The sequence below is a fragment of the Podarcis vaucheri genome (genome assembly GCF_965113315.1).
Source record: "Podarcis vaucheri genome assembly, chromosome: 6".
Taxonomy (NCBI): Eukaryota; Metazoa; Chordata; class Lepidosauria; order Squamata; family Lacertidae; genus Podarcis; species Podarcis vaucheri.
Window position 1 is genome coordinate 9,528,832 of NC_138764.1, and position 17,182 is coordinate 9,546,013.

Genomic DNA, 17,182 nt, shown 5'->3' on the forward strand with positions numbered 1-17,182 from the left:
TTGGCAGCCCTGGGAGTGGCCCCCAGCCAAGAGAATGGCTGGGGCATATTCCACGGGGGGGGGGGGGTGCACTGAGATACCCAATCTCAGTGATCATGGGCAGGAGGAGTTACGCTAAGACCAGACCATGTCATTACTGAGGAGGCAGGCTTACTCATTGTCTGGAGACTATCCCTGCCTCCGGGTCTGGTCTTGACCGGAAGGATACTGGAATCAACAAGGGAGACCCACATGACCTTAAGGTGCTGCTGTGCAATGCCAGGTCAATGATCCACATGACCACTGCCATTCATGACTTGATTACAGATGGAGATATTGTTTTTTTAAAAAAATAGTATTTATTAATTTTCCAACAGTTTAAACACAACACTACAAAAGAAAAAAAACATAAAAAGAGGACAAGACAATACAATACAAAAACACTACAAAACACTAACACATAAAACTAACAAAACAAAAACAAAACCCATTTAAAACACATCAAACAATTTCATTATCTTATCTTTCATTCACTTGTTTCCACGACCTCCTCACACCTCCCTTTTTGTATTCCACTTCTGTTAATTGTTTCAGCAATTCCTTTCCATCTTCCTCCGTTTTCTATCCTATAATTATCTTAACACATTCTAACCTTATTTTTCCCTTTAATACTCTATTAATCTATTTATACTTAATTCCTTATAACATTTCTACTAAAGCCATATAACTTCATTCCAACTTTTTTCTAACATTCATTAATTTTACAGTATTTCTGTAAATAGTCTTTAAACGTTTTCCAGTCTTCTTCCACCGATTCTTCTCCCTGGTCTCGGATTCTGCCAGTCATTTCCGCCATTTCCATATCAACTTCATCTGCCATTCTTCCCGGGTGGGTAAATCTTGTGTTTTCCAATACTTCGCGATAAGATATGGAGATATTGACCTGGCATGTGTAACAGAGGTTGGACATGGCAGATGGGACTGCTTCTACGCTAAGTCGCCGTTTGTCTGCCAGGTTTCTCTTACACACAGCAACCCAGGGCATGTGGGTGAGGATAGGGGTAGCTGAGGTTTTTACAACATCATTAGTTTTCACCAGGCATCCTATTAAAGAGACCCAGTTTTCTTGTACATGAGAGGATATTCAAATATTCAATACCCTGGTCTGTAGGCCAAAATGATATAGACTAGCAAAGTGACATCATGCTAGGCATTCAGCTCTAGACAACATGGACACCTGGCTACGTACTCATCCCATTGGTGTAGGAGCCAAAGTCCTACATATTCAAAGCAAAGACTGGTCTACTACTCACTTCTTTTTGGCCATGGTTTTATATGGCAGTGAGAGATTTTACTTTCTTGGGCTCTACGATCACTGCAGATGGTGACAGCAGCCACAAAATTAAAAGACACCTGCTTCTTGGGAGAAGAGCAATGACAAACCTAGACAGCATCTTAAAAAGCAGAGACATCACCTTGCCGACAAAGGTCCGTATAGTAAAAGCTATGGTTTTCCCAGTAGAGATGTATGGAAGTGAGAGCAGGACCATGAAGAAGGCCGATCACCGAAGAATTGATGCTTTTGAATTATGGTGCTGGAGGAGACTCTTGAGAGTCCCATGGACTGCGAGAAGATCAAACGCATCCATTCTTAAGGAAATCAGCCCTGAATGCTCACGGGAAGGACAGATCCTGAAGCTGAGACTCCAATACTTCGGTCACCTCCTGAGAAGAGAAGACTCCCTGGAAAAGACCCTGATGTTGGGAAAGATGGAGGGCACAAGGAGAAGGGGACGACAGAGGACGAGATGGTTGGACACTGTTCTCGAAGCTACCAGCATGAGTTTGACCAAACTGCAGGAGGCAGTGGAAGACAGGAGTGCCTAGCATGCTCTGGTCCATGGGGTCACAAAGAGTCGGACACAACTAAATGACTAAACAACAACAAACACATTATGGTGCACTCCACCTCCTATCTTCAACATGAAGGGGTATAAGCAAAGGGAAAGTTTCACATGCCTTTGGTGGCCAGCGAGTTCCAGCTATAGCAAAATTTGAAGTGCATTTGAGGGAGTCCTCCAAGGAATGACAAGGAAGGATGCAAGGGCTTCCTGTGGAGGAAGGGAGTTCCATACAACCTTCTCCACCTGGTGCTCTCCGGATGTTTTGGAGTACAACTCCCATGAGCCCCAGCCAGCAAGACAGTGCACAATGAGAGATGAAGGCCAAAACATCTGGAAGGCACCATGCTAGGGAGGGCTGCCATAGAGTTTCAATGATGGTGAACTCTGAAGTTAGGCAAAACATCCACAGGAATTCTAATGTTATTTAAACAAATATTATCAACAGGATTAGAACATTCATCAAGAGCAGGCATCCCCAAACTTGGCCCTCCAGCTGTTTTGGGACTACAATTCCCATCATCCTTGACCACTGGTCCTGTTAGCTAGGGATGATGGGAGTTGTAGTCCCAAAACAGCTGGAGGGCCGAGTTTGGGGGTGCCTGATCAAGAGGGTATTGCCCACTTCTACATATTGTATTTTTTCAGGTGTCAGATTTTTGACCAACTCTAGAAAAAGTTATTGCAGGATTTGCTGTATTAGATTCAAGGTTGGCCAATGAGAATTAAGCTTTTTTTACACTATGAATGGAACATATATTTCAGTTATGTTTGCTCTTGCTGCTGCTAAAGCCAGGTCTGGAGTTTTATCAGCATGCATGGTAGATCTTTAAAGGGTTTCTTTAGCGAGTCATTTGTGTGTTTTTATGTACTTCTGGGTTGGTTCATTTTTAATTCGTCCTTTGACTTTCTTGGTTGAACAAGTAAACAGATATATATGTATTACATGATAGTACATTCACAATCAGGCTGTCTCTGGGCAACCAGGTATTCTCCCAAATGGCCCCTTCTTAATGCCTCCCTAAATCAATGGGAGATCAGCGGCAGAAGCAGCAAACATTAGGAGGAGACCTCTCCCTTCCCACGGAGCAATTTGTATTCAGCACCAGCCATTCGGGGTTGGGGGGGGAGGCTTCAGTCCAATAGCACATTTGTATATTCACTGAGGCGTACTCCTAGCTCTGCAGACTCTTGACAGCTGCAGATAGCAAGCCCATTTTTCATAAGGTGAGTAGGAAAGGAGGGAGGAGGGAGGGAGAGAGAGAGAGAGGGAGGGAGAAAGAGAGAGAGAGAAACTGTGTGTAACCAGTTAAAGGAAGACAGAGTCAAACATTACCTGGAAATGGCAGTGGCTTCCAAGCAGTCATACAGGTTCGAATGTGGGAGAACAGAAGAGGAATTAACTCTTGGATAATGAAATATATATTTCATGTTCACGAAAGTGGAAGGTTCATTCATGTTGGTGCTAGCAGCACCTGTGAATCTTTCAGTGGAAATGATAGCATGGAGAAATGGGCCAACAGAGCAGACTTTAAAAGTCAAATAAAATAATGGCAGAGGAAAGGATAATCACAACATTGCAGCTTTTGTGCTGTACGCTATTTTTGCTGCGAACAAAAGTAATCCAAATGGATTCAAAAAAAAACCGCTGCTCACTTTCAAACAAACTTCTGCTTTTTGCTGAGTGGTTTTCTCAAGTTCTGCATGGAAATGGATCACCTCTCCACCCCACAAAGCAAGCATCTTCAACACAGTATCTTCAGCGCAGGTACTCTCCATCTGTTGCAACCTCCTATCTCCATCTATCTGCACTCACACATGCACATATAACCCAAGCATTTATAGTTGACCCAAACTTGCCCCTCGTCAACTACATCCAACCCAGCCCTGCAATGGGTTCCCATAGTAGCCTTTTAATACATATTGAACCTGATTTACTGTAGAAGAGGAGGAGGAGGAGGAGGAGGAGGAGGAGGAGTAGTAGTAGTAGTAGTAGTTTGGATTTGATATCCCGCTTTATCACTACTTGAAGGAGTCTCAAAGCGGCTAACATTCTCCTTTCCCTTCCTCCCCCACAACAAACACTCTGTGAGGTGAGTGAGGCTGAGAGACTTCAGAGAAGTGTGACTGGCCCAAGGTCACCCAGCGGCTGCATGTGGAGGAGCGGGACACGAACCCGGTTCCCCAGATTACAAGACTATCGCTCTTAACCACTACACCACACAGGCTCTACAATCCTTTTGACCCAACTGAACATTCGGAATTATAAATTTTGGTGCATACAAATTCTGGGTTAGGCTACTGAAATATACTTGGAGTCGAGTGTGAATTTCATGCTCTTTATTCAGCTCATAGTAGCAATGAATGAAACTTTCCCCAAAACGTCTAGCTGTATATACATTATTTACACAATGGGCCCCGCGTGATTGGCTAATTTCGGGCTGCTCCTGTAGGCCAGTCAGGTTGCAGATTCACCTCCTCCAGAAGCCTGATTGGCTGATCCTGCAGGCCAACCAGGTTGCTGATTCACTTCATCCACGAGCCTGATTGGCTGCTCCTGCAAGCCAATCAGGTCGCTGATTCATTTCCACCTGGATTGGGTGGCTCCTGCAGACCAATCAGACTGCTGCATTCTGGATCCTATTGTTCTAAGATTCAGCTCAGTACATAACAGCTACAAAGTACCAGAGTGTAGATTTGGATTTTCATCCCCTTGCTATGTATTGATATTATATGTGGTGTTAAATGCATTGTCTCTAAAGCCAGCCTTGCTTAACAGGATGGCTTACAGAATGTCTGCAATCATATGCAATCTCTTGTCCCTGCACAGAAGTCTGATATGCAGAAATCAGAAGGCAAAACCCTTCATGGTTTACAGCTAAACATGCCCACTTGTTGCTTACAAAAGTTCATGGATCAAGGTGGCCTTTAAAAGAGACACCAGCAGGTGTCGATTCAAGAGTTGGCAAGCTTACCTGCGGTTTCCAGGCACACTGTTCTTTGGGAACCTGTGGTCATCCAGAAGTTCTTGGACTCCATCAGCAATGGATTGTGGGAGTCATAGTACAGCGATGGATTCCTTATAACCACCTGGACTATAAGGTGGTGCAAATATTGATTTATAAACTAGGACATTTCCTGGGAAATCACAACCATTACCAACTTTGGACCAGTCACCATGTCTCAGCCTAATTGTGCAGCTAAGATGGAAGGGGGGAAACATGTATACTACCCTAAGCTTCTTGGAGGCAAGGAGAAATATAAATATTAAAATGCGGTTGTATAACATTGTTGCTGAACTCTGGAGCATTTGCAATCCTTGAGTATTTGGTCTCTGATTCTTGATCTGATCCCATATTTTGAACCCCAAATCTGTATGACAAAGTAACTCTAAATATTGTTTCCCAAAGCAGTCACATTGATAAAAATAGCAAAAGCAACCATTTTCAGCAGCGATGAAAAACAACTTCACTTTCGACTGCATGATGGTACTTCTTGTAAAACTGTTCAATTAGCCACTTAACTTGATCCAGTATATAACTACAGTGGTACCTCAGGTTTAGTACTTAATTCGTTCTGGAGGTCTGTTCTTAACCTGAAACTGTTCTTAACCTGAAGCACCACTTTAGCTAATGGGGCCTCCTGCTGCCGCTGCGCCACTGGAGCACGATTTCTGTTCTCATCCTGAAACAAAGTTCTTAACCCGAGGTACTATTTCTGAGTTAGCGGAGTCTGTAACCTGAAGCGTATGTAACCTGAGGTTACCACTGTAAACCTGGCTGTACTGAACCGTATTATTTACAGCTATCCAGGGTTGCGACATCATCCCAATCATTGTGTGGTCTTTGATTAGGTGGCACTGCCACCTAATTACTACAATTAGTACAAGTACAATTACTGCAGGAAGCACAAAGAATCAGCAACGAAGGAAAGCAAAGGCCAAAGTGTACTGAAAGTTGGTGAATGTTTGCTGGTGAAAATGTCTGCTTTTCTCGGGGGGGGGGTTATACCAAATTATGCTACTCAAACTGTGCTCTTCTGAAATATTTTGAATTTGCTTATACTTAATTTTATTTTGTGTAACTTATAATTTGATATTGAGTATGTTAGGTTAGGGACGTGGGTGGCGCTGTGGGTAAAACCTCAGCGCCTAGGACTTGCCGATCGCATGGTCGGCGGTTCAAATCCCCGTGACGGGGTGAGCTCCCGTCGTTAGGTCCCAGCTCCTGCCCACCTAGCAGTTCGAAAGCACAATTAAGTGCAAGTAGATAAATAGGTACCGCTTTCTAGCGGGAAGGTAAACGGCATTTCCGTGTGCTGTGCTGGTGCTGGCTCGCCAGAGCAGCTTCATCACGCTGGCCACGTGACCTGGAAGTGTCTGCGGACAGCGCTGGCTCCCGGCCTCTAGAGTGAGATGAGCGCACAACCTTAGAGTCTGTCAAGACTGACCCGTACGGGCAGGGGTACTTTTACCTTTACCTTTTTATGTTAGGTTAGAAGCAAGATATAATTAGAAATCCCTGTTGTACTGTCTGCTTAGCAGTGTAGCTTTCATCTATTTACCATAGTCTTATTTCTTCTAATCCTGAATTTCTTCTTATTTGATATCTTTGGTGGGAGAGGTGGGGAATTCTTCTGTTCTGAAGCCTGACATTATCTCAGAATGCACAGGTTGAAGCATCAACCTGCACAATAAATCAGCAAAAGAGAAGATGAGGGCTTATACACAGGACTGTGAGAAAACCAGTAATCTGTAGCAATGGGCGTCCATCGGGTGAAATTGTCAGTCAATCAAAGGATAAATGGGGACTGGGCAATCAGTAAAAGAGACAATTCTGAGAGAAAATTTGGAGCAACCTCTATTAAAGAAACTTAGCCTCTGGAAATGGAAATGGAACATTTGAACAATATGCTTAACAGGTAGATAAAACAAATCAAGAGGTGTGCATGAGAAAGGAACAGGGTATACTACTCTGCACACATTTTTGGCTACTTGAATCTCATTAGTTTCAAGGGGATTGCAGCCATTTTATCCTAAATTGTAGACATTTTGGGTGGCATTCAACAGAGTTTCTCCCAAGTTACTCATGTTCATTAATTTCAATGGGTCTACCCTGAATAAATCTTAGTTGTGTACCACCCATTGTATATTTGTTTTAATTCTACTCAGGCACTTGGGATGAGATGGAGTTATAATTAACTTATCAAACAGCAAACAGTAGAAACCATATTCCTCCCACATCCCCTGACTAATGGGGGTAAATTTGGGGGAACCCCTAAATTGTCACCCAGTTCATATAATTCAGTGCAGTGCCTAGTACAGGCTTGTAAAGGTTATTGAAGGGCAAGTAGCCCAAGAAGACACCAAATTACACGTGCCATGTGGCGGAGAAGAACATATTGAGCTAGAGGGCCTTCTAATAGATTCCAGATGCAGGAAACAGCTGCCTGTTCCATGCATCAAGGGAACGGCTGAAGATAAAATATCAGAGGATGTACACAGGCAGTCAGTGCCCATATTTAGGTTGATTTTGATAAAATGAAGCAAAGATAAGTGGATGCACACTAGCTCAGATCTCCCTTCTGTCTTCCTTATTTCTGCCAATAACACAGTACAGTGAGGAATTCCATTGATACAAAGCAATTGGAGCTTCTAAAGTGTCAATATTAGCTTCACCTTTGCCACCTGGGATTCCTGAGCAAGCTGCTGTTTTTCCTGCTCTCCACATTCCTGACGGGTAGCAAATTTCAGTGCAGCATTTTAGAGCAACTGAGGCCTAAAAAGTACTTTTTGTAAAATCTTACAGTACAAATATAGGGTGAGTAGTATGGTAGCAGCCATAATAATAATAATAATAATAATAATAATAATAATAATAATAATATATTATTTATACCCCGCCCATCTGGCTGAGTTTCCCCAGTCACTCTGGGCGGCTCCCAATCACATGTTAAAAACAATACAGCATTAAATATTAAAAACTTCCCTAAACAGGGCTGCCTTCAGACGTCTTTTAAAAATAGGATAGCTGCTTATTTCCTTGACATCTGGTGGGAGAGTGTTCCACAGGGCGGGTGCCATTACTGAGAAGGTCCTCTGCCTGGTTCCCTGTAACCTCACTTCTCGCAGTGAGGGAACCGCCAGAAGGCCCTCAGTGCTGGATCTCAGTGTCTGGGCAGAACGATGGGGGTGGAGACGCTCCTTCAGGTATACTGGACCAAGGCCATTTAGGGCTTTAAAGGTCAGCACCAATACTGTATTTTTCGCCCTATAGGACGCACCGTCCCATAAGGCGCACCTAGTTTTTTGGGGGGGAATAAAGGGGGGGAAATATTTTTTTTCCCCAGGCGCGGGGCTGGGGCAGGGGAAGCTCGAGCTTCCCCCGACCCCAGCCCCCAAACAGGCAGCTCTCTGCAAGCCGTGGGAGGCCAGTGCTGGCTCCCGCTGCTTGCGGAGAGGTCCGCGAAGCCTGGACGCGCTGAGCTCAGCACCCGCAGGCTTCAGCATGCAGGCAAATCTCCGCAAGCAGCGGGAGCGCTCCCACTGCTTGCGGAGAGGTCCGCAAAGCCTGGAGAGCAGAGGGGTCGGTGCGCACCGACCCCTCTCGCTCTCGAGGCTTCAGCAAAAGCCTGCATTCACCCCATAGGACGCACACACATTTCCCCTTCATTTTTGGAGGGGGAAAGGTGCGTCCTATAGGGCGAAAAATACGGTACTTTGAATTGTGCTCAGAAACGCACTTGGAGCCAATGCAGATCTCTCAGGACCGGTGTTATGTGGTCCCGGTGGCCACTCCCAGTCACCAGTCTAGCTGCCACATTCTGGATTAATTGCAGTTTCTGGGTCACCTTCAAAGGTAGCCCCACATAGAGCGCATTGCAGTAGTCCAAGCGGGAGTAGTCAAGCACCAATAGCAGCATTACAAGGGTTGAGACAGCAGCATCAGTTTCCCCAAAGCAGGTTGCTTCACGATAGCCAGCTAACTGTAAAATACAGGGCTCTTTTGCTTCCCCTGAGTAGGATCAAACTGCAAAACTTGTTCCTTCAAACCTAGGGAGGTGGCAAAGCACACATTTCAATGGTTTGGAGGACCCACCAGCTGTCAATTAAACAAGAACCTTCAGCCAGCAATTCAGTGTTGTGCAGTTACTGACTCACACTTGCATGCATGAAAGGGTTAACCTAAGCCCTGAGCTCAAGATAGCAGAGTGGCCCCTGCTCCCAACCGCTTCTCAGTCTTTTTCTCTTCATGTTTCCTGGAACAAGTGAAGAAGGAGTCATGAGGCCATGGCTACCTGCAAGTGAACTGAACCTCTCCAAAAAGGAGATTGGTGACCTGCATATTTTCTAACTCAAAGATTGCATAATCCTTTTTGTAAGTAATTTGGAAACTTTTTTTGTCTGTATTTTACTGCCAGCAGATGCTGTTGCTCTTAACTTCTGAAAATTTGATGAGCAAAATATTCATTTATTTGCAAAGCTAAGAGTCTGTGATTTATTCTAGTCTAAGTGTCCCCATGAGGGGAAATGTTTGTTTAAATGTGGATAAGGGCAGGTGTAAATCTAACCAGGTTTTAATGTGCTTGGAGCAATTGCCATTGTGTTAACTCTGCTACTGGAGAGTAGGAATCTCTTCCAAACCTCTCTTTCAATATACAACACCCTAGCTCTAGGGAGAGGAGTGAGGAACCAGGTTCTCCAGATTCTTCAGGATAACATTTCTCACCATCCCTATGTTAGTATCTCAGCTTACAGTCAGAGGTAACTGGCCTCCCCCAGGCAATTAAGCTGGATACTTGATGACCTCTCCGCTGCATCTCCCGGCAGGCTAGGTCATAACTCCGGCGATTCTCCTCATCAGTCAGACGTGGAGAACACACCCTCTGCTACTTTCTTCTTCTCTCCCTCCCTGCATTGTCCCCAGGAAGGGGAAATGAGACAGACAGGAGTCCTTTTTACATGTTTATTCCTGCCACTCATCAGTACAAAGAAATGCGTCTGTTCCCTTCAGACTCCATCAGAAGAGACTCTCTCCTCCCCTGTACTTCCAGCACAGGTCACATGACACTCTGAGCTAACATCCGGTGCTCAGTACAGAGAATAGGCTCCACCTTTTCTCCAACAGTACAGTGCAAAACAACAGCATCCTGTTTTGCATTCCAGCCATCTGGAGCTGGCTTTTGCCTTGGTGCTTTTTCCCAACACCCTAGTCATTGACCATGCTGGTTGGGGCTGATGGAAGATGGAACCGCACCCAAGTCAGGTTTATCTCCTCAGTTTCCAAAGTAGAGTAGTACACCGCATAGCAGCATTAAAGATATTAACTTATGATCAGTTGCAACAATGCAAATATTTCTAATATGATAAAACGTTCGGCAGCATATGATGCAAAGTGTGCCCTTGGTTCAGACATGAAGAACAGTCCAGCAGGGAAATCTCCTGCACAAGAGTGTGTTTAGCTCTTTCTATGGGGTTTCTATGGGGTTGCACCCCTCTCGCTAATTTGACCCAAGCTGCGGTTGCCACATATGAAGTATTTATGAACTGATCTCATCTATAATGATCCCAGTGCAACATCTCAATCCTGCAAAGCCAATGTAACTGCCAGCTGGTACCCTTCCAAGTTTGGCCCACTTTTTCAAAGCCTTGCAGATGAGAAAAGGGGTTGTATCCATTGTTGTGAACTTCAAAACAGCCCTTGAGAGCCAGTGCAGAGTAGTGGTTAAGAGTGGTAGTCTCGTAATCTGGGGAACCGGGTTCGCTTCCCCACTCCTCCACATGCAGCTGCTGGGTGACCTTGGGCCACTCACACTTCTTTGAAGTCTCTCAGCCCCACTGAGTTTGGATTTGATATCCCACTTTATCACTACCCGAAGGAGTCTCAAAGTGGCTAACATTCTCCTTTCCCCTCCTCCCCCACCACAAACACTCTGTGAGGTGTGTGGGGCTGAGAGACTTCAGAGAAGTGTCAGCCAAGTTGCCAACCAAGGATGCACAGAACTGCTTTCAAGTTTCCATAGACATCTGGTTGGCCACTGCGAGAACAGGATGCTGGAGGAGATGGGCCATTGGTCTGATCCAGCAGGCTCTTTGCGTTCTTAAAATTGATTATTGAATGTCCCTTGGGAATGATATCCTAGATCAATCCACATTGTTCACAAGAGTTGTATAGCCCTTCTGAATGAAAAGAGCCAGAACTTGTCAAGACAAAGAGGGCAAAGGGGCTGCAAGGAGACACATGACTTCCCTGCAAGAATCCTGGGAACTGCAGTATGTTAATGGGGTTGGAAATGGTAACTCTGTGAGGACAAAACTACAGTTCCCAAAATTCTTTGGGGGAAGTCATGTGCTTTAAACCTATGGTGTGATTCCGCCTAAGGAAACTATGCTGCAGCAATATTTCAGAAGGCTCTCCTTGATCAGAGCTAGAGCAAGGCTTAAGCCAGGGATGGGGAACCCGTGGCCCTTCAGGTGTTGACAAACTACAACTCTCATCAGCCCTTACCATTGGCCATGCTGTCTGAGGCTGATGGGAATTGGAGTCCAACAACATCTGGAGCCCAACAACATCTGGAATCCAGCAACATCTGTAAGGGCACACATTCCTCATCCCTGACTTAAGGCTACCTGGTCCCCATTCTTAGACCTGAAACCAGTGTCCCTTTGCTTTGCGTGCAGAATGCTTCCTGTCTGCAGAATGTGTTCCTCACAGCAGAGACAATGGCTGATCCACTATCCTTCACTCACCCTCTGGCCTTGGTGCTGAACAGAACACAGGGGGAAGTCGTAGTTTCTGGAGAAACTTTCCTAGCTATCAGCATCTTAATAAGAAATGTGAGTTGGCAATCTGACTGCGAAGGAGTCAAGAGAGGAGAGAGCGATGTGCTCCATTCACTACTGCTGACAGCTTGTTTCATGCAGAGATTTCAATCACATGCTGAGGAGGGGAGAATTGTCCAGTTGAGTTTTATCCGTTTCCTTATAGGACTGCCTGTGAAGAAAAACAAAACAACAAAACCCCATCTCTTAAAACGTGATGGTTTAAAGCATGCTTTGTTCTGCATGTTGCCTTTGTCTCTGGGGATGCGTGTCTTCAACTCGCAGCGAGTGCTAAGTAGAATCTTAATGAAACGATTCGTAGAACTCAAAGTTGATTCAAAGTTTACCTGTTTCTTTCCTTGAGATTAATACTCACATGGGAAATAGAAGTTGAAATCTACTACCAAAGCCTGAAAATATGAAGGGACCGTGCGGCAAAGAGCTGCCGTATGTGTTGGGCTTCTGAACAGTGGGGTGAGAAGCTCTGTCTTCCCTATGTGCTTTCAAAGCCCAGCAAACTTTTCTTCTAGGATGAGAGAAATGGCAGGGAGAAGGAGGGGATTTCACCCTTCCCTCACTCGTCTCTATTCCTCTCAAGCCTTCCCCTACCAAAGACCCAACCCAACCCACCCCCCAAAACCCCCAGCTTTCACACCAGCAATGGGATTAGGCCCATGTTTCTGTGTCAACATAAGTCTGGAGCCTGGACAGTGTGTGGGGTGGTGGGATTGAAGACAGACAGGGGAATCAGAACATGTAGTTTATCTGAACGAAAAAAAGAAATACAGTACCGTCACTCCAAGATTCCTATATGAACAGACATTTACAGGTAGTTTGAAAATATATGGCAACTTCCAATATATGCACATGCCTATATTTACATAGGGCTTTAAGCATTTTTTACTTTTATGTGGAGTGTAACTGTATTGTGCATTGTTCTTTTTTATATAGTCACGCTGGTGGTGCTGAGGTCTAAACCACAGAGCCTAGGGCTTGCTGATCAGAAGGTCAGCGGTTTGAATCCCCACAACTGGGTGAGCTCCCATTGTTCAGTCCCAGCTCCTGCCCACCTAGCAGTTCGAAAGCACATCAAAGTGCAAGTAGATAAAAAGGTACTGCTCCGGCGGAAGGTAAACGTGTTTTCGTGCGCTGCTCTGGTTCGCCGCAAGTGGCTTAGTCATGCTGGCCACATGACCCGGAAGCTGTCTGCAGGCAAATGCTGGCTCCCTCGGCCAGTAAAGCGAGATGAGCGCGCAACCCCAGAGTCATCCGCGACTGGACCTAACAGTCAGGGGTACCTTTACCTTACAGACTCATTAAATTATTTTTATTCTATTAAGGTATGAAAGGAGGGAATTGGTGCAGGGTGACCTCCCCTCTGCAAGGCCCTTATTCCCTTCTGATGCCTTGAATGCTGAAACATGCAATGCTTGAGTACTCAGTATCAGGTACCCTGGAAGCCAGAATTGGTTGGGGAAGCTTTAGCTACTTGAGGTGAAGGAAAAACTGGCACCCCAAGCTCATTCTACGTATAGATGACAAATTGATTAGCAGTTGTATCTTACTTAACTGGGGCTGAGTGGAAGTTGCTCAGAAAAGTAATTTCTGACACATGCGCTGCCCTCAGTACCTAAAAGCTGCCCACTCGCCACCCCACTGGGTGTCTATTTGCTACATGTTGCAGAACGGTGGGTGGGCAGGAACCTCTAGGGGACAGCCAGGACTATGACAGTACCTCTCAACACCTGCTGCCTAGGGCATATGCCTCATTCAACCTAGTTCTGATAGGGCCAGGCCTGTGTTCCATCAGGATCACTTCAAACAAAACAAAACAAAACAAACCCTAAAGGTAGGGTGTGCCTACCTTTCCCCTGCAATCTTCTTCTGTCTTCCCCAGGCAGCATCAACAACACTTTTCTATGGAGGAGGAAGTAACAGACTGGTGTGAGTTGCTAACTGGGATAGATACACACACACACACAACCCATAAGTCTTCTGACACATCCATATAATTTACCCATGAATTCAAGCTCATGGGTAGCAACATAGTGGTTATATCATCCAGGGCAACTCCAAGTGAGTAACTTGCTCCAACACAGACTGGCAAAGCACTGAGGCCCCAGGAATCTCTTCCTCCAGTCTCCCCAAATCCACCTCTTTGGCCTAAGACTGTGAATGTATAGGAGCCAAACTTCTGATCTGAAGAGAAGCATTTCTTCACCTTTATGTTGTCTCCTTGTAGGAAGCACTTATTTCCCCTTGTTTGGGTGTGGGTGGGTGACATCTACAAGAGTCCTGTCTCAAGCTTTGCAGACTCCAGACCACTGGCCTCAGGTTCTGAGGGTTCCAGGCTATAGACTACAGGCATCAGGAACCTTGATTGGTAGTGAAGCAGCCTGAAACTTGGCCATCTTTTCTGCCTTTGACTTTCAGCATGATGCCAGGGCCATGCCAGTAAGACTGTGTGTTTGTGTGGGTGGAAGGAAGGAAGGAAGGAAGATAGATGAGAGAGAGAGAGAGAGAGAGAGAGAGAGAGAGAGAGAGAGAGAGAGATATTCTGGGGAATCCAACTTTTTAACCACTTTCCAGATAGTGCACCATATCTATATGCATGGAATCACTGAAGGCTAACAATCCTGACCCTTCAGAGTGAAAGTTGTCTGTGCTATAAATTATTATGTCTAAGTGACAGGAAAGGTAAAGCAAAATGTGAAGTGAGAAGAATGGAATGTAGCAAAAAGAAAAAGGCCTGGAATGTGAATGAGGGTGTAACAGTAGTAGAAGGATCAAATAAGAGGAAGAATGGCAGGGAAAATGTCCAGAGAGTCTTTAGGAATGTGTGCTGCTCCCTGGCTCCCCTTCACAGCTCTCCTGGCAAGCAGAAATGTGCTGATGCTATGCAAACAAGGCCTGGAGGAAAAGGGAAGATGCTAATGGATCTTCCGACTGAGCTATAAATACACAGGTGGTCAAGGTTTCACAAAGAGTCATGGTGGGGGCGGGGAGGAGCCAGAAGAGTTTTTCTTTAAAAAAAATTATTAGAAGAATTTCATTTATGAAAAGATGGTGTGACAAAAAGAAAGAAGAAAGGGAGTGAGAATGAAAAAGAGAAAAAATATTCAGTCCCATTTCCATTCATTAGTATACAGGCGTGATTAATCTTATTCTCCTAATACACACATAGTTATCAATAACATAATATATTCTGAGTAAACTCATTCCAGATATCATTGTATTTATCCAAAGAAAGTCTGTGTCTATAAGCTGTCCATTCATATGTTGCCAACATTGTCATGTTGTCAAGCCATTGATAAAGTAGAATTGTATCTCTGTTCTTCCAATTCATCAGTATCAGTCTCTTTGCCACCATTGGGGAGCCAGAAAAGTCTTTACCCTAGATGGTGTATAGTCAGAAAGTTTCCAGCTGTGCAAGAACTAGGGGCGCGAGCCCTTTTGCATCCCCCAAATATTTTTGGGGTGGCCCCAGCTCTCCCCCCCCCCCATGTCCAAAAATACATGGAGGCAAAGCACAGAGCTGAGCACAGTGGCCAGCTCTTCCTCCTCCTCCTCCTAGAATCATAGAATCAGAGAGTTGGAAGAGACCACAAGGGCCATCGAGTCCAACCCCCTGCCAAGCAGGAAACACCATCAGAGCACTCCTGTCATATGGTTGTCAAGCCTCTGCTTAAAGACCTCCAAAGTAGGAGACTCCACCACACTCCTTGGCAGGAAATTCCACTGTCAAACAGCTCTTACTGTCAGGAAGTTCTTCCTAATGTTTAGGTGGAATCTTCTTTCTTGTAGTTTGGATCCATTGCTCCGTGTCCGCTTCTCTGGAGCAGGAGAAAACAACCTTTCTCCCTCCTCTATGTGACATCCTTTTATATATTTGAACATGGCTATCATATCACCCCTTAACCTCCTCTTCTCCAGGCTAAACATGCCCAGCTCCCTTAGCCGTTCCTCATAAGGCATCGTTTCCAGGCCTTTGACCATTTTGGTTGCCCTCCTCTGGACACGTTCCAGTTTGTCAGTGTCCTTCTTGAACTGTGGTGCCCAGAACTGGACACAGTACTCCAGGTGAGGTCTGACCAGAGCAGAATACAGTGGCACTATTACTTCCCTTGATCTAGATGCTATACTCCTATTGATGCAGCCCAGAACTGCATTGGCTTTTTTAGCTGCCGCATCACACTGTTGGCTCATGTCAAGTTTGTGGTCAACCAAGACTCCTAGATCCTTTTCACATGTACTGCTCTCAAGCCAGGTGTCCCCCATCTTGTATTTGTGCCTCTCATTTTTTTTTTGCCCAAGTGCAATACTTTACATTTCTCCCTGTTAAAATTCATCTTGTTTGTTTTGGCCCAGTTCTCTAATCTGTCAAGGTCGTTTTGAAGTGTGATCCTGTCCTCTGGGGTGTTAGCCACCCCTCCCAGTTTGGTGTCATCTGCAAATTTGATCAGGATGCCCTTGAGTCCATCATCACTGCCATGTCACTGCCCCCATCGGACTCATAATCTAGTGCCTCTGGCAAGAACAGAAAGCTCTGCTGATTCATGAGAAACTGGACCGGTCAGGTTAAAAGTCGGCAAGCTTTTTCTCTATTGGCCTTCCAACCAGTGCATTGGCCTCATGGGTCTCATGAGTAAGCAGCAGGTGTCCTTTATAATGTGCATTGCTGATGATTTGTGCTCATGATGCTATCGGGGTGGTTATATGTGATCATACTTTCAGCACCATTTGCACCTACAAAAGTTTCAGGGCGGTTATGTTGCTTCAGCTGCAGCCAGTGCATGGGCCATAGTCTCCTGCTAAAACCCTGTAACTTTTCATACTACTAATGTTCCATTCTATCTATCTATCTATCTATCTATCTATCTATCTATCCATCTATCTAGCCCTGCTTCTCTTGTACAGTTGGCCAAGAGTGCCCCTCCAGCTGGCAATAATGGAGAAGCATTGCAGAACAAATAATAAAACAGAAAAATGCATGGCCAGCTCATAAACAAATCTACCGCTAACACACCATTATTGCATCAATGGCATGTTACAGAGTACACTCACAAGAACAGCAATCTAGTCCAAAAGGGTCCTTGCTCCATACATTTTGTTTCTCTTGTTGTCTTGATCTCCGTTCTAAATTGTTCTAGTTTAAGCAGGCAAAACAAAGCAAAAATGAGGAGGTGAGTGGATTCTTTAACAACTGGGCTGGGCTGCAAAGTGCTATTGCTTTGTTTCACAGCTGTTTCCTGCATCTGGCCATGCCAAGTGCTTAAGCTTTAGCAGCTGACATGGTTTCCTTTGTTAGCAGCTTCACGCTTCTGTTCGCATCCGTCACAGGCAAGGTCCAGGCCAGCACAGCCCATCTGGGTGTGTGGTGTACTTCATCTATGTCAAGTTCCTCCAGCTAATGAAAATACCTACTTCTTCAGAGTGAAAACTGTACTTTGCAATCCCAGCCTATCTGTGATTGAAGTCTAAA